This window comes from Pomacea canaliculata, linkage group LG1 (genome assembly GCF_003073045.1).
Source record: "Pomacea canaliculata isolate SZHN2017 linkage group LG1, ASM307304v1, whole genome shotgun sequence".
Classification (NCBI taxonomy): Eukaryota; Metazoa; Mollusca; class Gastropoda; order Architaenioglossa; family Ampullariidae; genus Pomacea; species Pomacea canaliculata.
In genome coordinates this window covers 44,249,213-44,273,259 of record NC_037590.1, presented here as the reverse complement: position 1 = coordinate 44,273,259, position 24,047 = coordinate 44,249,213, and the positions used below count along the sequence as shown (strand labels likewise).

Genomic DNA, 24,047 nt, shown 5'->3' with positions numbered 1-24,047 from the left:
AAGAGGCATATCCAGCGGGTAGCAGCACCTTCCCCTACAGAGAAAGGGAAGCTGCATTTGTTCCATCAGTCATAGTTTTTTGGAATTTGGTGTCCATGAGGTGTGTTTCAACAGCTTTGTTTTGAAGGCGCGACTCCGAGAAGGCAAAGGTCATGCCAGGGTGCCTGGCAGAGTCACGTGACTTTGCGTGAAGGATCTTGCTCACAGCTGGAAGTTGAACACGCCTGACTTCTGACTGTTCAGGCAGAAAGATATCGACTCCCTATCTCAACCTGGAGGTCAGGCATGCCAGAGTTTTTTGGCATCGACGTCTCTTTTAAAAACAAGTCAGAAAAGACTAGAGGGGCCGGATAGGAGAGGTGGAGTGATGGTCTTTTGAAACAACTGGATTTGTGGAGTCTGGAATATATAATGGAGAAAGTGGAACGGACTGCGAGGAAGATGAGAGCGACGTGTGTGTGTTTTATAGAATGTACAGTTAGCATTTGGTTCTTGCTTTATTTTCCTGTAATGTTTATGCTAACCATTTTTAGCGTATGTATTTGTGGAAGCTTTATGATATCATCGCTTTAATATGCTCAGGCAGTTTCGTTCAGTTTTGTTGTTGCTGCTGTTTTTTTAAATCGCGATATCTTTGAAAAGCAGGGGAAGTATTTGATGTTATCGCTACAGCTTTTTTGCCGACATGCAACTGTTAAAACTTGGCTTTGTCTGGTGCCCAGGTAAATTTTGATAAACCTTGGATAAGACATGGGAATGGAACTTTTGCAGTAATAGCTAGTGGTTAATAATTGCAAGGGAGCCGTTGTGAAGGTTGAGACTAGTTACTGTAACCAACATCTAAGCTTTTAGTCGCCATCTGCTCAGTCTTGATTGTCTTTGTTATCATCGCTATCATCATCGTTTCGCCATTGTCGCTGAGTTGACCACTGCTCGATTATTTTCCTGAGCTCTCTACGAATGCGATCCTCCAGGTGTCGGACACATCAAGCAGCCGACACAAACCTTCATGTTCGCCAAAGACATTTTTAGAAAGTTGCATCACGGTTATCGCCTGAACAGGTCATAGGTCCCTAACGGTGCTTATCACAAACTGTAAGATCAGTTCCAGTTGTCATGGTCTATCCAGACTACCAGGATTCGTGTGTTCTTTAGTTCCATCCAAATGAGACCTGCAAATCTCATCTTGCTGGCGGTCTTTAGTACTTAATACCGTAGCTTCAGCAAGTCCAGAACTCGGCTGCTCTTCTCGTTTTGAAGACACAACTTCGAACATGCTCCGCCTCTCCTGTTCATTCTTCACTGGCTCCCAGGTAAAGCAAGAGTTGACTCTAAACTCTCAGCTCTGCTATGGATTCTCGCTATGTTGGCTCCTCCCCTCTGTTTCTGATCTCTTGTCTGTCCACACTCCTGCTCCAAACCTCATCTGATTCGCACATTCTATCCACTCCACCTACAAAGACATTCACATGTAGACAACACATGTTCTCCTGTCTCTCATTTAGCAGTTTCGTGTCATTGTTGTCGAGTAACATGCAGATTTGTCGACTGCCATTGGACGTGGGAATACTGCGATGGTAAACGTACCTAAGTTTTTTTCCTAGGATCTGAGTTACAGGAAAGAGACGATATCAGAAGTCTGATTTGTCAACAAGCCCGGGGAAAGAAGTGGAGGAAAGCTTGATGGGCGGATTACTGGCTTTCTCTTGGTGGCTTAAAGGTTTGTCTTCGTCTGCGCCATTGAGACGCTGAAAGTACAGGGAAGGCTGTGTTGGTGGCTAAAAGTTTCTTTTTGGGATACAGCATCACTCTTCCACGTGTGCATGCAGTCGTGCACTCGGCATGTCGGGTGCTTGCCAGTTGGGTCTGTAGTGCGAGTTCGGGACGTTGGGAGAGTAAGAGTAAGCTAGTAGCTCTTTAGCAACACAATGGAACTGTCAATGGCTGATAGGTTTGTAGTGGAATAAGTGGAGTATAATGAGGTAATGGGTTTGGATTAAGATAACGGAATTAAAGTGAGGTAACTGGTCTGTAGTGGGGTAATAGGTCAGTAGAAGGTAACGACACTATAGTAGGGTAGCCAGTGTGCCGTAGAAAAAAAATGACTACGGTAGGATAACAGGTCTGTATGGAATAATGGTCAGTGCTGAGGTCACTGGGGTTAGGGGTTGTCACGGTAGTAGACAATAGGTATGCAACAAACTAGTGGGACGACGGGGATGTAGTAGGATAACACGACTGTTGTAGAGCAGATGATCTCGGTACGTTCTTAAACAGAGATATATGTCGCTGTTTGGAAAATATTGACAAATGTGTTGCAGCACTTGGCCTGTTTCGCTTTTCATCGCGGTTGTAACATTCTGTTCGTTTGCAGGTCTAATTGACACGGCCAGGAGACCCCCTGCTGTTCTTTTAATGTATATATTTTTCTATGTGACTTGGTGAAAGGGAAAGCCATTTCGGTGCCATCAGCATTGTAACAAACAGGCGAGTCTCGAGTATACGCAGACTTGATACGTGCATAGGTCACTGCTTACCGACCACCACCGGTGGATATAAGATATAAAAAGATGAAATGAACGCATAATAGGTTATCTGATACCTTCTCACCTGGAAATATCACCCCATGTCTCGCCGCCTCGTACCCTGAGCTCCCCCTCCATCACATTTCTTACGATGCATTACTGGAGCCCGCGGGCGTGTGTATGTGTGTTTGTTCCCGCGTTCGCTGATTAGTTGACTAACAAATATTAGCTAATAGGCTTGTGGTGAACATACAGTCTCTCTATACAATGGTTATTCAGAGGAGTGTAGACCTGCCAACTTTCTGGCAGATGTCAAGACGCTGTTTCCATGTAGGGAGTAGGTGCAGAAAGAAAGCAAAGTTGTGAAAAAGGTTTTCGAACTGATATGTGTGCGTGTGCGCGTGCACCCGCAAGAGCCAGTGGAAGAAGATAATCGGCAAATCTGTACTTTCAGGGAACTTTAGTGATATGAATAATAGAAGAATAGGAAGTGAAGGAGAAATTACACTATTCTACTGGAGTGCCCTGTCCCCATCGGGAAAAAGCGGGTTCTGCTATAATTAAACCATTTGCGATTTTTTTTTATTCTTAAAATTTTCTATTCTTTCCAAACTCTAATGGTTCTCTAGTTGAAGGGCAAGAAATTATGGCTCTGCTAACATCGATTAATACCGTTTGATGGGAGAAGTTAACAGCTCTGTTTTGACATAGTTTATATCTTTTGAAGATCGTTTTTCTCGTAGTTGTCTGTCAAGTGTTTTAGAACATAAAAAGTAGGTACTTGTTTTTACAGCAGCTTTCCCCCCTTAACCAGGCCTGTCCCTTAGTCAATACCAATGTTCGCGTATTTCGTAGTTTCATGTCTGCCACCTACAGGGATCTTCCTGCAGTATCACACAACAATCCGATGCAGATGCATCTCGAATAATTTAAATTATCCATTACCTACAGACCCACCGGTCATATGTGCACGCGTGTGTTCAGAAAAGAGGTCAAATAAATAAGGAGATAAAGGGAGAGTATAAAGTAATCCCACCTGTGACAAGTACAAACAGGGTAGGGGTATATGTAGAGGAGGTAGGGGGACAGAGAATGAAGGTGGAGTTGGTGGGATTGGACAGAAATGTCTTCGGTTTTTGTAATTTTGGAGGGAGGGGCGGGGGTATGTGTGGTTATGGGCGTGGGGGAGGAGAGGACACTTCAAGTGTAACATAAATCAAGTGTTATCCAACATATTTTAGCGGCGGGATCGGTGCGACCAGCTCACTCCTCACCTCCCTGGAGCAGCGCCTTCCTCGAGGAGCTTGGAAGGTCTTAACGTTAGCTCATGAAGGTTGAGAACCCTCGTCGGCAAGTCTGAGGCTCACCAAACTGACTAGCATTGGGCCAGGCACACTTAACCATACTGGAGAGCTTGGACTTTAGCTCTCTCTCTTCAGAAATCCTTCAGAGCGGGGTTCCTCTTTACAGCTTTGACATTCTGCAGAGCTTGGGATCTTCCAGAGCGTAGAAAAGCCGACTTGTATGTAAACCTGCATCTCGACAGCATAATTCTGCCTTGCTTTAGTCCTTGTTAGTAGTTTTGTGCGCTCGCGCATATATGTATATATGTGTGTGCTCACGTGTAATCGTGTTATCATCTAAATTTTGTCCGAATCGTTGGGTGGGGCACAGGGGATGAGGTGCTAGTGGTCGCACTTTAAATGTGTGTGGTTCCCATCTCTCTTTGAATGTGCCCTTTCGCCTGTCTGTGGTTGCGCACTTGTCTTTAAGTGTTTGAACTGTAAGAAAATATGTAAATTTGACGAGGTAAGTGAAGTATTTTGTGGCACCCTAACACTTAGAGAAGACACGGGTACAAAATCCGTCACGACTGGCCCGTGACAAAGAGTAATAGTCACCCACTGGCAGGACACGCCTCACCTTGAGATAAAGTCCTGAGGTCGTTTTACTTTAACGGGGGAAAGGGTATGGGGAGAATGGTCTTGAATGTCAATGATCTTCCTGTCTTTGATGCATTCTGATTTTTTTTTTCCAGGTAACAAGTGTCAGTTTTCACAGCATGACAGCAAGTGAACGGTTTTGGGACAAGACGTAATTTGTGAACAAGCAGCAATGGCGGTGACGTCCAAACAGTTTGCAAACATCAATCCTTAGTCTCAGTCCCCTTTACAGTGAGTACAGTTTATTTTTACCGCTCTGGGGCTAGTTGCACAACATGTTTTAAAATGTAAAAATTGTTTTTCAAAATCGCTCATACGCCAGTTGCACAAAGGCATACGAAAAATTTTGCTGACGGGAACGAAAGTCTGGCTTTAACTGTTTTATCCTATTTGCTACAATGTTGGTTTCTTTTTAACTTTTAAAAGCTGATTATCTAAATCGATTCAATGCCTTAAAGTGTCTAAAATTAGAAATTTGTTGTGCAGCTGGTCCCTTCTAAGGTGTTGTCATCGGTTTTCAGCTGTTTTCCAATTGCCTGCCTTTTTTTTGTTGCGCCTCTTTGTGACTGTTTCCTCTTCCTGTTTTCACCATTTTTTTCATCTGCTTTTTTTTCACTTCCCTTCTCTGAAGTGCCTTTTTCTCAGGTGGTCTAATTAATATCTTTCTTGCCATCTCATTTCTATTTCTTATCTTCATTCATTTGTCTATTGAAAATCAACTCGATAACTCTTCTTTCACTGTGGTCTGCTTAACTGCTCTTTCCCACCCACCTCTTGCCTTGCCATCTCGCTTTTTCTTCTGGTCCTTCTGCTTTTGTCTGTAGCTTCCTGTTATTCTTATTACTTCTTGTATTTTGCTGTGCTTGTCTGCGCTTTTATTCAGTTTTCCTGTCTTATCGGTTTTTCTGACATCTACTTTGTGGCACACACGAAAACGAATCGTTCCAGTCTTTTCAGCATCTGTGTGGTGTCTTTTGGTCAGATATATTATTGTGTGGTTCTTCCTTCTTCACTTCTCCATATCCTGAATCTCTCTTTCTCAGGTGAGATGTTCGTTCCTCTCGCTCTCTCTGTACATAGCTATGAAATCTTGCTGCATGTAGACTTTTTTAATCCTCTTGCCGAGCCGATATGAACAGTAAGTTTTTTTTAGACCAGAGGCATGCTCTTCGGTGACCACGTTAACAGACCTGCTTTCACATATCTAGTACTCTGCTTTGAGAAAGGAAAAAGCACATAAAAAACTTTACGGAACATACCACATTAAGTGTGTGTGTGTGACAGAAGGAGAGATGACTCATCGCATTATAGGTTAGTTCACTTAAACTTGTTAGTATTCTCATGGCCCTATCATCCGCTGATATATTTAAGAAATCGAGCGTTTAACTGTATAACTATACCACTTACTTTCATATCCTTAAAAGCTTGGTCCGACCTACGAAAGTAGGAAAGATTTGAACGCCTTATCAGAAATTGCCAAAATACATCCTTGAACGCGTTCATTCTGCTTTAAAGTTTTATTGTACCGGCAATAATCATTCGAACAATGGCGAGTACTTGTTATTATAGACTACAGAGGTTGATGTACACCGGGTCCGAGCATTGTACATGTTTAGAACTGAGGCTATACTTGGCTTTCATGTGGGTTAGAAGCAAGTCCAAACCCATACCCACACCCAGACTTGACACGGGGCCATCACTGAAGTCCGGGGTCGTGTGCGCAGTTGAAGCGGGTGTCGCAGCGTTTTCTCTACTCTGAGGCAACAGCATCATGGGAAATGCATATCGTGCAGGTTTCCGTCAGAGATAAATCACTTTATATGCATAGTTGTCTCTCTTCATATTTTAAACACCTGGAGACGGTTGTGGTCCAAACCGTCAAGTCTCGCGAAAACCCGATGACAGCGAGAGTTCCCAAACAAGCTGTGGGAGGGTGGGTGAGTTAACAGCCACTGATGAGAGCAGCCGTATGTCTTGTATGATGTCCTGGAGGTGCTGGTGGAGGAGAAATGTCGGGTGCTCAGGACAGTGCACGATGTGTGCAGTGTAACCGGCGTTTCTTCACTATCGCCATCTGAACTGGTTGGGACCGGCGAGGGCCCCAGGCACAAAACTTACGTAGCTAGAAGATTTGAAAGTAGTTTTATCAGTACAGAGCATTGGGGACCTTTCATTTTTTTGTAATCAGCTGCTTGAATTTGAGGGCTGATGACACGACAGGCTATAAGAGCAGTGGTATCAGTCGAATGTTATCAGCTGCGCTAGTGTGTAGGGGAATGGAGTCGCTGCATTTGAAGGCAGCTGAGAGAGTGGTACATTCCTGCTAATCAGTCTTCGTCAGGGAAGAGAAAATCGGGTAAAGGAAGGCGAGCTGGTAAGATGAATTTTATTGATTAACGGCTGGAAAGAGAGTTGGGCGGGGTTGGTGGGGTCTTGGCGGGGTCTTGGCGGGGTCGGGGAGGATGCGTCTTTTCAATAGGCTATCCGGAAAGTTTAGCTCGGCACTCTGTTGATCTGTTCGCGGTCAGTGTTTTGTTTATGTTTATCGGTTAAAAGTTTAATCGACATATTACAAGCTTTCTGCCTGAATGGATGCTAAATTATCTCGTAACTGCCAAGTTAATCGTAGCTGAAAAACCAGGTTACTGGGCGGCTGTGCAAGAAGGATGTACAGAAGGGTGTTAAGATTTCAGAATAGTTTTCTGACAGGGTGGAGGAGATACAGCACCACCGCCTGCAAGATACTGGTGACCAACCACGTGCAGGCGATGACTTTCTACAGACCTTTCTGTGATCCCACGACTGAATATGGATTGTGGCCAAGTCCTGCAGAGGAGCGTGCGACAGTTGTTTCGTCTGTTGATAGGACTTGTAGGTCAAACCGAAGCTCTCACCTCAAACAGTTTAGCTGACTGGTACCCTGGCCACGTTCAGCAATTAACGAAGGGATAATTGTCGTACTGTTGTTGTACTGCGGCACTCTGCAGGACTTGGCCGCAGTCCATCTCCGTTATCTGCGGAGGAAGAGACGTGTAGCCGTCGTGGTCAGTAGACCTTCCGATGTGTCGAGGTCTGGGGAGGGAGGGGTCTGGAGGCAGGAAAGGGATTTGACCTGAATATAGGAGCACTGACTTTGATGATTACTTTATATGAATGGATATGATAGAATTAGAAGTGACCACTGTATGTGTGCGGTATATATGTAAGATGATGGGGGTTGGGAAGGACATTGAACCTCATCAGTCCTGGTCACACGTGCGCCTGTTGCGCCTCGCCCACGCCGCGCGTGACAGTTACTGATGTGAATGAACCTGACTTCGATGAATAGAACAGCCAACGCTCACCATAAAATCCAAGGAATTCTTTTATTCAAGAACCAAAGACACGGAAATGAACGTTGAATGCTGCATTGCAGTCATATTTACAGATATTTAGAAAGTTGACACATAAATACAGCTTGAAAAGCGATTACTTTATGACTTAATGTTTTCTTCTGAAGAAAGTCGACTAACATCGTCGCAGCTTTTTACTAAAGCAAAAGCACGCATCGGTCGGTAAGTGAAAGTTTGCTAAGTCGTCAGTCCATTAAGATACTTCGGCATCTCAGGGAACTTTCAGAAATATTTTATAGGTTTATTTTCATGGCTTCAAGGCCATCAAAATCTTTTTTTTCACATCTTTTACTATTGTGGAGGACGAAGAGTGAAGGTTGCTGACTCTCCAGTCTTAGGTCGCGCAAAGCAAATAACAGCAAATAACGGTTTGCATAACATCCCCGCGTTGACTGGACCTGTGAAACGAGTAGTTTTGTAAGTTGCCTTTTCGTGAACAGCTTCGTCTACGACACTGAAATTTTACTGAGTATATTTTGCCCCTGGCTATCGATACCCTTTTCTTTCATTCCTCTCCATCCTGAGACACATATCCTTTGCAAGAAAACGAGCGCACTTCCGAACATGATGATAATGAGGAGAAGATGATTATGATTTATATAGCGTTTTCCAATAATTTGCTCTGAACGCTTTTCATAAATAATATATCACCAACAACCAGTCACCCATATTCGCATATAACAGACACGCTCACCTGTACAATATACACACTCCCGTACACAAAGTAAATCACAGACACAGGTATGCATTCTCATGGTCAGGACAGGGTCACAGTGAAGTCGTCGTTCTGAGATGTGTCTGAAGTTTAGACTTACAGGTGGTAAAGGAGTCAGAGTGATGAAGGCTGACGGGTAATCTTTTCGAAGTTGATGGACATGGTAAGAGAAAGGACCTCATTAGTTTTTGTCTTAGCTAGTGGGGAAAGAAACAAATGATGACCAGTCATCGACGAAAAAAGCTTGTGACCAGTGCTAGCCTGATCCAACTTTCCAGCAAATAGGAGAGGCACGGCAGCTGTTGTTTATTGCTTGTACACCTTAAAAGGGGAGGAGACAAGAGGAGGGACAATCAGGGCTCGTTGTCATTAGGGTGCCATCTTCTGACGTGGTGTGAAGGTTAATGGAAGTCGACTGGTCGTGCAGCCAGCAGGTGGGCGTGCGACTCACCTGTTGACGTTATTGTTGAAGACGAGTTTACAGACAGGTGAGTTGTGATGATGACTGCCTTGTGTGCTTGTGACCACCTTAGCAAACAAGCCGCAGAACATCAACATGCTACGTGATGGATGCTCTGTTTTTGTTTACTGGGTTTTCTAGGGGTAGAAAAATGTTCTCAGTTCCCTTGTACGTTGCCTGGAGAATTTGGCAACCTGCTTGTTAAATGATTTAAACCAGAAACACCTTTTCATTCACTTTTTTTTTTTTTCACGGGAACAGTTGAGTACATTAACCGTTTCACACCAAGACATTAATTAATTCATTCATCGTTTTTTAAAGCGTGTGGTCACGCTTAGTTTATCATCTGAGACGAGAAAAAGCTGTGCACGTAAACCGTTTCTCGTGGAGACATGCAATATTTCTTTCGTCGGCTTTTTTTTCTAAGCGTCTGTTTAACATTTTAAATGATTTAAGTACAGCAACGCCTGATACTGTGGAGCAGCAGCTGTGTTTCACTTGTGCTGGGGTGAGATATCGGTGCACCCGCCCTGACGTTAACTCCGAGCGTTACCCGGATTCCTCTAACCCACCCTCGTACACGATAAATGTAAAAAATGCTTTTTTTTCTTTTACATCTAGACCTTTATCAAAGAAAGGAGAAAGAAACATTACTTTACTACAGAATAAAGGCAAGGGTTTTTTTTTTTTTGACATTCTGACTTGCAAACCTTGAATGTGATTGATATGGTTATATTGGTTATCTTATTCTGCAATCTTGTGATTGCGATAACCGGATGTCATTTTTCAATGAGTTGTGTTTTTTTGTTAAGTGTTAGTTTGTCGTTTAACAGTGAAAGCAGCACATGTTGTTAAGCTACCAGGGTGTAGGCATGTGCGTGCGTGGCTGCACTCACGCACCCGGTTTTTTTTTCTCACGTGCAAGTGCGAGCGTTGCTCACTGTCAGTACGGAGTTTGCCCACCCCACTCCCCGTTACCCCATCCATAGCACAGAGCCAGGTATCTTCCTAAGCCACTGCTGTCTCTCTGCCTGTTGTATTTATTCTAACGACCTTTTAATTCACTTTAATCGGCTTATAAAGTCCTTGCATACAATGCCATTCCTTGGTTGTGACCTCGGAGTTCACAGAGAGGATTAGTTAATTGAATACGCGATTGGCCTTTTCCTTGAAAAAGTCGGATCGGTGTAATTTTGCGGATCGGTAAGGATTAGAACTCTGACCTTACAGTCGTTAGAGGTGTTAGAGATAAAAAGGTTTCCTCACTGGTGATCGTGAGATGATATCTCGGTATCAAGCCTTTTGTGAGGACGACGCTCATCTCTCCCTCCCTGCCTTCCTTTCTCCGAGCTTGCAGGGAATCAGGTCTCCATTAACAGCTAGGGTGACGGGGAAAGTACGCCGCATCACACCGGTATCGAACCGGCTTGCGAACCTTCGGGCTCAGACACAGTTGTTCTAAATCCTAATGTCTGTCCGCTTTCCCTGTGGGGAGTGTCTTGAGGAGCTCCGATGGTCAGGGAAGTAGAATCAAAACAAGATGTTTCCCCTACCCCTACCACACATATCTTTTGGTCGAAACTGTTTTAGGTCACATTCTTTTCTCTCTTCCAGCAAATATCACACAAAAGGGTATCAGCTGTGCTTTCAAAAATCTTTGGATAATAATCTTAAATATTGAATACTAACTTACACAGTTTGGTTACAATATATATATATATAAAAATCCTCCCCAAAAGCAATATAAAAAAATCGCAATAGCCGAAAGGAACTCTGCTTTACCACGTGATTACCAGGGTCAAAGGTCATATACTACAGCACAGCCCTGTGATCGCTGTTGTCAGATCTGTTACAGTTTCTTTCCAATGTCGGGTTCTCCAAACTTGTCCTTTTTATGACTTAACTTTATGATTTAGGGCGTGATGTAGAGACAGTATAGCTAGGTAACACTTACTTATTCAGATTTATATTGCCCTTCTCATAAAACTGCTTGCTTTGAAAGCTGAACAGTTTAGGCGCTGTTCAAGTGGAGGTGTTGAACTCTACGAGTGACTTGATGAGCTGCGGACCTCTCTCGTGAAGAGCTCTTGCCACAGCATACTGATACTTGGTTTGATGCAGGTGTTCATGATCGCCAGCTCATTTCGCGACACTGTATTTTCCCGGACTGGTATGAGCAGACGCTCCATTGAAGTCTTTGTAAACCAGCTACTTCCCACACTCGGTCATGCTGTCCTCACGAGGTGTTGTCTCTTTTATGTGAGCGCCTTGCCCATTTTTACAACTCTGTCAACTGGGAAATAATCCTCGTCACGCGGGTATTGAACCGGCAGATGTACGCGTCGGATATCTTCATGATATGACCTATACACTATCAGCTTGTTAGTTACCGCAAGTTGTCGAATGTTCTGGATCGTCGCTGTGTAACATTGCGGTGACGTCGACAGGAGCTTTTCCGACAGCATCTTACTGCCTGCTAAAGCACTTAAATGTTCCTAGAGCGGACAGTATTTCTACCTTCCAGCTTCTCCTCTTCTTGTACTACAGCTACGTCATCGTTATACATCCTGCTGCTTCTCCTGCATCCCTCTAGTGAGACACGGACAGCAGCCGTTTCTTCTCTTTTAGTTAAAGACACTATATCAATAAAGATCGTTTTTAAAGACAAAATGTACAGTATATAGATGCCTGTGCCTGTGTGATATGCTCGCAACCTGGTTTAGCAAGTGGAAGGATCCAGAGCGTGACTACGCTAACTTGCTTATCACTTTTCCCATATCTGGAAAAGCTTATGAGGCCTGCTGAGTACTGGATGCTACGGGGACCGTTATGTAGGGGAATAGAGAAGTATAGGCCGTGCTATGTGTGGAAATAGTAAAGTATAGGTGGTGTTATGTATGGGAATAGAGAAGTATAGGCCGTGCTATGTATGGAAATAGTAAAGTAGAGGTGGTGTTATGTATGGGAATAGAGAAGTATAGGCCGTGCTATGTGTGGAAATAGTAAAGTAGAGGTGGTGTTATGTATGGGATTAGAGAAGTATAGGCCGTGCTATGTATGGAAATAGTAAAGTAGAGGTGGTGTTATGTATGGGATTAGAGAAGTATAGGCCGTGCTATGTATGGAAATAGTAAAGTAGAGGTGGTGTTATGTATGGGATTAGAGAAGTATAGGCCGTGCCATGTGTGGACATAGTAAAATATAGGTGGTGTTATGTATGGGAAATGGGGGGGGGGGGATTGGTGTTTTATGCCGTGCCAGCAACTGAGGCTATATTACGGCAAGGCAGCCAGCCCTGTAAACAGATGCCACGTGCAGAGAAAGAACAGCGTGCCCGAGACGAGAAATGAACTCTGGGCAGCCAACCTTCACTGTAATGTATGGGAATGGGAAAGTATGTATGGGCGAGGAAAAGGATGTCTGCCAGGTGTGCATACCAGTCGTGTAGGTCTGTTGCGATGGTCACTTGACCGGCGAGAAAGCACGCGACTGCCAGTTCATTTGTGCATAATTTGTTTTCTTGTGAGCTGTTTTATAAACACAAAGACACATAGACCCTTAATGCTGACATTTCAAATTCCCAAGGGTGTGCGCTTGTGACATTTTTGCAGAGAAAGTGCACGTGAAATATCAAGCACGCCAAACGTAGCCTCCTTAGTTTGTCGTCTGCCACCACCCCACCACCCCAACACCCACACCGTTCCCCGCTTCCAGCCCACCTCGGTCAGGTAGTTATCCAGGGAGAGAAATGGTAGCTCTTCTGCGTAAACAAGATCCTACCTCACGAAATTAACTCTTGTGCGACCTTGTTCTGCTACCTCGGGGGGCTAGCCAGCTGGCAGACGTTACCCAGTTAGCCGGGGGAACGAAAAAAAAAAAACCCACCCCTGCCAAACATTATCAGGACAACACGATGGGGAGAAATAGCTGTCCGAACATGGATTGTGTGTGTGTGAGGGAGAGAGGATGAAGTGTCCCAGGTATTTTGCATACCGGTAGGAGATTGAAGGTAAGGTCAGATTCGCTGTCCTTGTTTAAGGTTAATGAAGGATGGTGTCCTACACACCTGTGGGGCAAATCTCGTCGAGTGTCGTCGCCGTGATTGAAATTGCTCGTGATTTTGGATCCGGCTCGGTTCTAGAGTGCCAAGGAGAGCGAGTCAGGGGTGGGGGTGGGGGTGACGAAAGAGAGAAGAACAAAGTGACGACTTTATCGCTCTTGTCGTTCTCACCCAGGATTTGTCACTTGGAGGATAGGTTTAAAAATTTATTCGCAAAATACTTCGAAAGCTGGCAGTGGAGGTAGATGGTGCCCGCGGGTTCATTATGCGGAACAAGTGACATGTCTTTCTAAATCTCGCGAGCCTGTCCGCCATGCTGGAAGCCCACTCACCGCCGAGAGTTACGATGTCGTCACTTAGTGCCGGTGTGCCACACGTCAGACAGAGCGCTTGTCGCCGTTTGAACAAGCAGACGGACAGAAAGCCAGCGATTTACCGCAGGTCTGGCCCTGTATGCTGATGTGACGGCGCGCTGTTTGCATTCTTGTGGGGTTAGCCTTATCTACAAGGGGCAGACCGTTTGAGCCTGACAGACTTCCCCGAGATAAGCGGCCCCGTCGCAGGCCCGATATAGCCAGGCAAGGACGCGGGTTCAAAGGCAGCTTTGACCTGTTTTGACTGGTAAACAACCAACCACCTGGCCCTGATGGGCGGTGTGTGTGTTGTTGAGGAGAAAAGGTGTTGTTGTGAGAAACATTAGTTACGAGGATCATTGCAGTAGGTGCAGAAACTGGGGCCGTGCCGCTGATATGCTTGCGGAATGCGAGAACTCGTGACCACCACAGGTTTGAAGATAGGCCCAGGTGGCGAGTTGTGTCACCTGCTGCATCTGTCCAGCTGTCCCCTCCCTCTCCTCCTCCTCCCCCCAGACCTCAGTGACGTACCTGTGTAGCAGCATAACCGTTGGTCAGTTTACTCCGACTTTTTGTAGAGTGCAGCTGCCACTTGTGTCTTCTTTGATGTGTGGTGATTGGCTGTTACACGGCGATCAGTTTGTTTATTGTGTGGTGAGCGGTGTTACCTGCACGGGACATGGTCTAGGGGTGCCGCAAACATTTCATGCATGTCAACCGACCCTCCGAAATAACACGAAGCTTTTCTGCCACATATAATATGATACGGTCTCATACCTGTATGTGGCTTAATATTCTAGCATGTAGCGGCCTTTTTTTTTGTAAACTGTATATTTTCCAATCATAATACACTAATTTGAAAAAATATGTCTGGTTAAGAACGTCCGTTGCTTTTCTTTGTGTTTGTTTTTTTAGAATTCTAATACAGTCGGCTGTGTCAGGTTTGACAAAGGCGGAGAATAAATTGTATCGCTGAAGGAACAAGTGTGGAAAAAAGCTTTGCTCTGTAAGTCAGTGCGTGCATGGAATCCACTCTTTACCCGGCTGACTTCGTCTTTTCGTCATCTATAGCAGTTTCAGCTGTGATGTGACAAAGACTAATTGAACTTGCGTGTGTGTGTGTGAACGACTTTTGTTAGCAGTGCGTCAGCAGTCTGTAGAAAGCTGTGGCGAGCCCCTCGTCACACGATAAGCCAGCGATGTCAGCGATAAGTCGGCGATAAGCCAGCGATAAGTCCCTTAGTCCGCCGCCACATTTCCTTTGTCACACTCCCGCCGCTGAAGGAACTGGACAAATGTTTTTTCGGTGAGCACCGCTGAGACCTGTAATGGTGCTGGGTATTAATTAGGAACTCGGATTTCAAACTACTGGAGACAACCTGTGAACACCTGGAATAGAACTTGCTGAAGCCACCGCGCAGCCATCTTATCTCTCGTATTGTCGTGGCACAACATGGGACATGAACAGATTCCAAACCTCCTCAGTCATGAAGTCAAAGAACTAAAACAATTTAAGGGGAAAATGCAGTGGTTGGGTGTTTATAAAAGTACGGAAACGCAGTGGCAAGGCACCTTAACACTGAGATGTTATCTCCTTGTAACAATATGGCGATTAGCAAGCTTCAGTTAAAAGCCAGCTGGATTCTATCCATTAGTTTCATATCAATGACAGAATAAATATTTTGTATGCAAACATGGTGAAGGGATAAACCTTCTGCACTGTACCCGGCGGGTGAACTGAAACCGCTTAAAATAATAGGTTCAGTGATTTACAGAAAGTCAATAGCGTTTATTTTTTTTTTTTAATTACAAATATTTTTATATTAATTCCCAAGAGAAATCGTTTTCACGGAAATTGTTCATCTAGCCGTGGGAATCAGAAATGTTTTTGTTTTGAATACTTTTTTCATGACCGCGTGGGCTATAAATATCACACAGGTAAACGTTAGCTGCTCAGCGATGACGTTAGCCGCAGGTGAGCTCGAGACCACGCACGTGTTTGTGACGCTCTGCTGCTTCAAGAATTTCAAGTAATTTCCCAGTGCGTTCCATTCTTTCTCGCCTCGTGTTAGAGATTTTTTTTAAAGGAGGTGGAGGGGTAGCTGATAGTAGCGGCATTCTTCCGTCAACGCCGAGTCCTCACATCCAGAGGTGTGTGGCGACTGTGGAGGGCGCGTCTGTGTGTGTGTGCGCTTGTAGTTGGTGGCATGGTGCAGCGGACACTGAGGCGACAGTCCACCCAGTGGTGATGTGTGCGGTCAGTTAGCTGTGTACTCGTTTAAATAACACCCCGACCTTCCACCCGCCCTTTTTCTCAAGTCTTGTTTGCTTTGACTTCTACCAGCTTGTCTGCTATGGTGACGTAGGTGATCATCCCGAGAACAATCAAACTTGGGTTTCCAACCTTATCCGTTTCTCTTTTATGTACACAAAGCTAGAAGGAATACAGACTGAGGAATGGATTTATGGAGACTGTTGAAAGGGTCGGTTGCAGGTGACTTCCATGGGAGCTGTGTGAAGATGTTACGCTTGCCCGCCATGTTGAGAGCGGTTTGCCGTGTCGTAACTCACGACACCGGCTTTGTGCCAGGCTGTCAGACATTAAACAAAACATTCATGCAATTTAAACAAGGCGACAGTTTGGGCCAAGGATTTACTACAACAATTTCTAAAGTGTAAACAAGAGGACAGAGTGAAGAGAAAATTTAGCACACGTCGTGAACGGTGTACTTGTGTGAACAACACGCTGACCTTCGCGATTGTCAACACCCCCTCCCTGCTTTTTTGAATGAGGCAGTGTTTGCTTTGATGCTGCCGGCGGCTATTTCGGTCTGTAGTGGAATGTATATAAGCTGCTGACAGTGTGTGCGAGTGTGTGAGCGAGAGAGAGGGTGGTTTGGGCGAACATTCCTTGTGTGTGCTGCAAGTTGTGTGTTTAGTGGAGACATAAATAGTACAAGGAGCGGGGGAGCCGTCAGGTTACCTGTTGGGTGGGAGAACGGGGCTGGGTACCTGTAATCGACTGATGTATCTGAGATGAATGCATCACACAGAGTCGGGGTTCATTAAAGGAAATCTGTTTTATACTAATTGTACTAAATCTTGTTCACGCATGTATTGGTCCTGCTTGTGCAGTCGTTGCTGTCTGCTTCCTGCTCAACATACAAAGTTGAACGATGCTCAGAAGTCACAAAGTTGAATTGCTGTATGCTCTCGCCTCTAAACGCCGAATTTCCCGGATATGAACACAACACAATAAGTCCCGGACCATTAAGCAGGTCTTCTGTTTTATGTTTGTACTCGCTGTCCGTGTGGTGGTGCATTCACCTGCATGTGGTGGTTGCTAGGTATCTCATGTTCAGCAAACATGAACCTTTGAACACCGAGAGTTTGACAGTACTCAGTGCTGGGTGTGCTTCGTTCTTTACGGCAGATAGGATTTATTTAGTGTTGATTATAGAAGGTGTCGGGGAAAACTTGAATATATAAAAATGTCTCATTGCTGTTTTGATCATTAATTTTTTTTTTGGGGGTGGGGGGGAAATGCAGAGATGATTTTGGTTAGAATTGTGTTGTCGTGAGTAAGCTAATAGTGGACGTGAATCACACTTTCATAGCAAGGCGTGAAAACAACAATACAACACGAGATGAAAAGCAGGAAGATGAACAAATGCACGAGACCAAAAAGAAAAGAGAGATAGAAGTAAAAATTAGAGGCTGGGGTGGGTGAAACAGTCCTTCAGGTATGAAACGCCTACAGTGCAATATACAGCAATATACAGTACTTCTTTATTGGGTCGCTAATTGCAGTTAGGCAACTTATCACAGCTGTAAACTAATTACAAATAGCTGAACACCAGCGACACCATTTCACATACCTAGTGTCACCAATCAACCCGGACCCCAAGACACGAACAGACGCCCTGTGACCGTCACAATAAGAGAATATTTTAAAGCGTTGGGTTATGGTATGCATAATATGGCAACCTAAAAGACAACAACCGTCCGACCTTTTTCCGAATCTTTGGGGGGAAAAATTCATCGTCTGCAAGCGAACCGAAAAGGCCCTCATTTAAAAATAAAGCTCGGCGTATTTGTTTCGCTGAACAAGCGCAGCAAAGGAACAGATGTACCTTTACTTGTGACTGGACGAGTTCTTTGGAAACCCTGCGCCGGGTGTTGCACCCCTCCGAGAGTAAGAACATTCTTTGAGGGCAATCTTGAGGCCTTGGGAAATAGGCCTTGTTTTTCTGTAAACCCCAACCCTTCCTCCCAAGTACGTGCACCTACAGAAGGCATGTGTTTCTCCTCAGTGGGAGGTGCTTTGTCACCAAGATGCTTCTAGTGCCTTGTGTCCTTCGCCATCCCTGAGAAGTAACACAGGCCAGGAGTTAGAGAGTTTGGTGACATAACTACAACCGATGCGGTCGTCTGCTGGCGATGTGGAGAAGGGATGGGAGGATGAGGAGTTGGTGACAGGTGGAGGGAGGCGGATATTCACATTCCACGATCATGAGTGATGAACCTTCGCACATTGCCGCCAAACACGCCGTGGCCGATGCCGTGTTGTCGTACACTCACCCTCAATACTCGACAGTCGGACATCCCAACAGGCTGTGATGAGGCTGGCGACGACCTCCCGACTGGCAGGAGTGGAGGATCCCACGGTGGTGTATGGAGACTGATGTGGCCGTCAGGTGGAGCGGCGCCGTGTCAGAGGTCAGCTCGCTTTTCTCCCAGCAGTTCATGGGAATTGTCGCATCGGTCAGGCCACACAGGTCCAAACATCCACATGCACTTAGACCCTCGACACTCACACTCCAAAATATATTTAAAAAAAAAAAAGAAAGTAGCAGCTTCACTTCACGTTTGTTTGTGAAATGGGGCTGAAATATTTTTTGTCAGGCAGGGAAGGGTAGATTGCAAAAACATAGGAAAATATTTAGGTTGTTGGCCATGATGATTGAAGTGTGGTCGTACAGCTGTGCAAAGTAAGCCCTGACTTATTCGGAAAATTAGTATTTGAAACGATAATGTTTAATACGAGTGATTAAAAATAACACTGGCAGCTACAGATCGAAATCCTGTACAAATAAGACGGTTGACATGTCATTTAACGGTATACATGTACAGGTGAATTTAGACCGATGCCAATACACGGCCCGCGAAATTTGTTTGTATTTTTGAATGCAGTTCATGAAATTTGCTGGTGCGTTTATTTTCGCTTTTATTAAAGGAAGTGGTCCATGCTATCACGTGGTCGTACCCTCTCACTGCTCTGTAGGGGCTCAGGAGCCAACATTCTTAAACTAATAGCGTTTGTTAAGACCCACTTAAAATTGTTATATCACAGATCGCTACTATGCCATTATTTGGTCGCGCAAGGGGGTACGAGAAATTGTGCTGAGGGGAACAAAACTCTGGCTTCAACAGTTTTACTGAAAAGGTTTTCAAAGGTTCTAAAATTGTGTTGTGCACTGTCTCTTTATATAACTTATCTAAATAGATTTATGCCTAACATTAAAGTGGAAAATTAGAAATGTGTTGTGCAGCTGGCCCCAGCGTCTGTTGCTAATCACGTGACGACTATCAACAGCAGATGGCGTCCTAGCGGGACTAGTTGTCCAGCAGCTGCTCTGTGTCTTGATGCGGAAATGTTACCTGGCCTGGAGGGAGGTCATCACGATGCTGTGTGGACACCGGGCCACCCTCCAGATGCCAAAGCGCGGGGAGGCCAGCGCAGGTAGAAAAGCACTAGCGGCACGTGTGGGGAAGACCCGTTAAGTGCTGGCGCACCGCCGCCTTACTTTCCAGCCCCCCTTCACCGCAACCCCTACTCCCCATCCTCTTGTCGACGCTCGCGGACGCAGAACGAGGGAGCAAAAATTTGTCAAGCGCGAGGTGGGTGAGGTGGGGGTGGGGGTGGGGATAACTGTGACATTGCGTGACGGCACCTTACACGGGCGTCATGATCTTCCCATGCACGTGACTCAGGCGCTGCAGACGTCACCGCAGGCGCACAAACAAGGGTCGCAGGACGACGAGTGGCGTCACGGCTACCGTTCCGGGGGCTAGGGGAGGCGCTTGTCACGTGTCGCCAGCCTGCTTAGGGGGCCGCGCAGACGCACTCACTGTTGTTTCCGATGTACTGCTCCTCTGTCACCTCTACACCCACCCACCCCCGTCTCCCCCGCTCCCCTTACGTCTTTCTTTCCACTCTCCTCGACGACGTCGACAAGGTGTTCACGTCTTTACGTTTTTCGTGCTGACCTCCATTAATGTGACGTCACAAGGGGGCCCGCCCCCATGAAGATGCACTGCCGTGAGGCGAGACAGCAACGGCCACACAGGCCGGTGCGGACACGCGCGAGCTCCTGATTAATGTTGTTGACGGCGGAATTAATTTTTGTGTGTTTTTTTAATAATTGACATGCCAGATTGCGTACGCAAGCTCCCCTCTCCCCTCACTCCCGTGGTAACCCTGGTACAGGTCATATGGCGGGCATCACTGTGCTTACGAACCTCTCTGTGTCAGAGGGACCTGTGCCGCGATGTGTGACGGTGGCGTGTGGTAAGAACGATCTTAGTCGTACGGGGGAGAAGTGACGATGGTTCACGGCTAACGAAAGCGAGAGGGCGACTGGCGTTGATGCAGGCGGGGCGTTGGACAGGCACAAGATGGTGAGTGCTATGGTGGGTCCTGTGGCTTGCTCATGTGCAGACCACTCGACTCCCTTTGTGACTAACACACTTTCTTCGACTAGAATTACCTTGGCCGAATTACCAGAATGTGCTACACTTCAATCACCAGAGAGAAAGGGAGGGGATGGCAGAGCGGAACTGACGTCACAAATTGTGGCATTAACGATTGAAAAAGCTGTTTTTGCTGTATCGTTTGGGGTACGCAGAAATTCTGCAGACTGTTTATAGCGAACGAGTATATGCGGACATTATAGCCGTCACAAGCAGGCAAATTACTAGCCATCACACATACAATCGTCACAAGTACGCATTACTAGCCATCACACATACAATCGTCACAAGCACACATTACTAGCTATCACACACAATCGTCACAACCACACGTTACCCGCCATCACACACAATTGTCACAAGCAGGCATTACTAGCCATCACACACAATTGTCACAAGCAGGCATTACTAGTCATCACACACAATCGTCACAACCACGCGTTACCCGCCATCACACACAATTGTCACAAGCAGGCATTACTAGTCATCACACACAATCGTCACAAGTACGCATTACTAGCCATCACACACAATCGTCACAAGTACGCATTACTAGTCATCACACACAATTGTCACAAGTACGCATTACTAGCCATCACACACAATTGTCACAAGTACGCATTACTAGCCATCACACACAATTGTCACAAGTACGCATTACTAGCCATCACACACAATTGTCACAAGTACGCATTACTAGCCATCACACACAATCGTCACAAGTACGCATTACTAGTCATCACACAATCGTCACAAGTACGCATTACTAGCCATCACACACAATCGTCACAAGTACGCATTACTAGCCATCACACACAATTGTCACAAGTACGCATTACTAGCCATCACACACAATTGTCACAAGTACGCATTACTAGTCATCACACACAATCGTCACAAGTACGCGTTACCCGCCATCACATAATATGGTCACAAGCACACATTACCCGTTGTCACACGTATTCACAAGTCTATGTCTGGAAGTGAAAGCTTGTCGCGTGTCCGGTGGACCACACAATGCGGTCAGCACGGAGCTGAGGACCGCTTGCTGCACTCGGCCGCCTCCCACCCACCTCCGTGCCGCTAAAGAGGTGCTGCTGTTGGGTGCAGACAGGTCAAACCAGCGCAGACTGCAGTGTTTACGAAACTTGTTGATGTTTATTTGACCTTGACATCCTTGAAAGAGCGAAACAGGCCAGTCGTTCAGTTTTCATTTCGTTCCCTTTAAACCGTCGGTTGTGTTATGTGGACAGTAGGGCCGGTAGAAGTTATAAACGAGGGCCACCCGAAACAACCACCTAAAGCTGGACGCGCTTGACGACATTTCAACCCCCGTTGAACACGCGGCAGCCGTCAAGGGGTAGCACCCTCAAGAACGAGGTTGTGAAACTGTAGGAGGGAAGTAGAGAGAGACGATGGGTGCAACGTAGGCCGTCAGTAACGGTGGGCTGGCAGATTGCTACACGCGCATCCACCCGTCCAGCTCGCCCTCTAACGCACGCACGCGTGGAGCGCACGGCCGGCGGAGATGCGAGGTTTGCCTGGTGTCTGCGAGCGGCGGACTGTGGTACAGCACGTGGCGGCCACAGCAACACCAGTGGGAAGATGTCTTCGTCAGACTCAGTCGCTTCCCTAGCACTTGCTTTCTCTTGCTGACCCCTGACACCATGGGGTGCGAGAGCGAGTGACCAGTTTCTCAAATCTCGATGGCGAGAGGAACCCATGTAGAGACAGTCGCTGCCGTGCTGCACACTGGTGTACAAGCTGCGGCAAACCACGCGGGGCGGCGGGGGAGGGAGGGGAAGCCACCAGGCAAGCCTCTTTATCGAGAGCAACGCGGCCTGTGAGCAGGTTTGACGAAAACAAGGGCATTGCGGCACACTTCATAAATCAAAAATTAATAATAAAAATGTTTACTCCTATTTTTATCGTCCCTCGACAGGGGTCGGGGTGTTAGCATCGTGCGGTGCTGTAGTGTGAGAGGCGTAGCATCCACATCTTGCACGTGACTGCACGTGTCCGAGAGCGCGTTACGTCAGCTGTACATATCCACAAGTATTACATGTGCTGCACGCGGGCTTCTACGTAGACGTAAGTGTGTGTTTGTGCTGTAGGTATCCACGAGTGTCGTGAGGCGGTAAATGAAGCTGCCAGTGTAACTCTTCCTCTTGTTCTTCTTGCGTGCCGTCGAGTGTGACTACGTGATTACGTGGAGGTCAAACGCCAGGGGCGACCGGGTCAGGGCTGGGAGGGGAGAGAAGGGATGAGGGGTGGCTGGACTCCTGTTGTCGTGGTCTACCAGACTTCCATTCCCAACAGGATAGCAGTCTCCCCTTCGTCTTCCTGTCTGCTACATTCGACACCATCGACCACTGTCTGCTCTTTCTACGAAACTTCTGGACCCGCACTCGCATGGTTCAACTCCTGTGATAGGACCCAGGCCCCCCCCCCAACCTCTCAAGCCTCGGTCTTTTTCAAAACCTATTCCCCTTCCACTTATTGCTACTTTCATACTCATCTTTTTTGCAGAATCACGATATTCTCAGTTCTTGTTACTTGGTTCCTTGTGTTTTCTGTTTAGTACTGTTGTTTATTTTTCCGTCCTCCTATGCTGTCCATGTCTCATTCTCGTTTAAAGCGTTAAGAGCATGCACAATACGAGTGTGAGTAAAAGTTATACAAATCTTTCATTTATTATTATTTTTTACGCGTTCTGCTATAAACACTCCTTACCTGTGTACAAATGTTACTCGAACTTGCACTGGTGAAAACGGTATCCTACAAAAATACCCACCACCACCACCCCGCCTTTTTGTCACCACCCCACTCGAGTCGTTGACATCGGCCTTACATCTTGTATCACAGTATAGTCGCAACCTTAGCTTTACATCGCAGTCCTTCTCTTCCTTCTGCACCGCCCCAGTCAGTCACACCGCAGAATTACAAGTGCAGATGTCTGCACGCGCAAACACACGTGTGATGTCGACAGTAAGATCACTATGAAGAAGCAACATGTCTGCTTAGCTAGGCTTTCACGGGCAGCATCAGCTGGCAAGTGTTGCTCAACTATTATTTACTCCCTCCCTGTTGTTACCCCCGGGCTGCTGTATAGAGGGTGGGGGATAGAAGTGCACCCTTGCTGCCAGGCGGTAGTCGAGATGTTTTCACCTGTTGCCACGTGCTGTGCGGCGTGCTACCTGAACCCAGCTGATGCGTGGGCAGAAAACGTCAGCAAGGAGGCCAGCAACCCGGAGAGGACCTGAGCGCAGTTGTAATTCCGGAACAACTGCATGTTTTGTTTTTCTCGTCCTGCTATAAAATGCGATGCGCCTGCTCTACTTGTCGACAAATTCTTTCAACCACAAACACGGATTTGCCATCCGTGGCCCTCCTACCTTAGCTGTTCGCTGAACAAAAAAAAAAAAATAAATAAAAATAAACCAAAAAGAACCACTTTTATTTGAGATATACTAAAAATTGTGTATGTATTAAAGAAAATGGAAGTAGATGAAAAAATCGATTACAAAATTCCAACCAGATAAAGTTAACTAAAAGTGTGTAGTAATAATAAAATTCATCAGGACATTTACTGTGCGTTTTATTTAGTCCGCCTGACAGCTTCCATGACAAACTCCCAGTTCCTACACGTTGAAGATGTCAACCCCTCTCCCACATCCCCCACCATCCAACTGGCTGTGACAAAATGAAGGTTTGATATAAGAGGATTGTGAGTTCGATAGAATGCTAATGATACACGAGGCACCCTCATCTCAACTTTATGCTTGAGAACCTCGTTTGTTCGCGCATGCTCAGGTTGGGGTGTCGAGATGTTCATCCGTCCTGTCG

General features: G+C 46.1%; 1 protein-coding gene across 14 annotated transcripts in view; it reads left to right on the top strand.

Moving 5' to 3' along the window:
* Window positions 1-24,047, top strand: part of LOC112575860 (band 3 anion transport protein-like) — an 85,264-nt gene that overhangs the window by 19,782 nt on the left and 41,435 nt on the right. For 10 of the 14 annotated variants that reach the window (XM_025257983.1, XM_025257973.1, XM_025257956.1 and 7 more), the window contains one exon: window positions 4,564-4,699. The gene's annotated coding sequence lies outside the window, so the exon portion shown is untranslated. Of the gene's footprint in view, window positions 1-3,814; window positions 4,048-4,563; window positions 4,700-6,694; window positions 6,843-12,962; window positions 13,045-19,940; window positions 20,130-24,047 lie in introns of those variants that run through there. The other 4 variants (XM_025257992.1, XM_025258025.1, XM_025258033.1 and 1 more) reach the window with 4 other exon arrangements.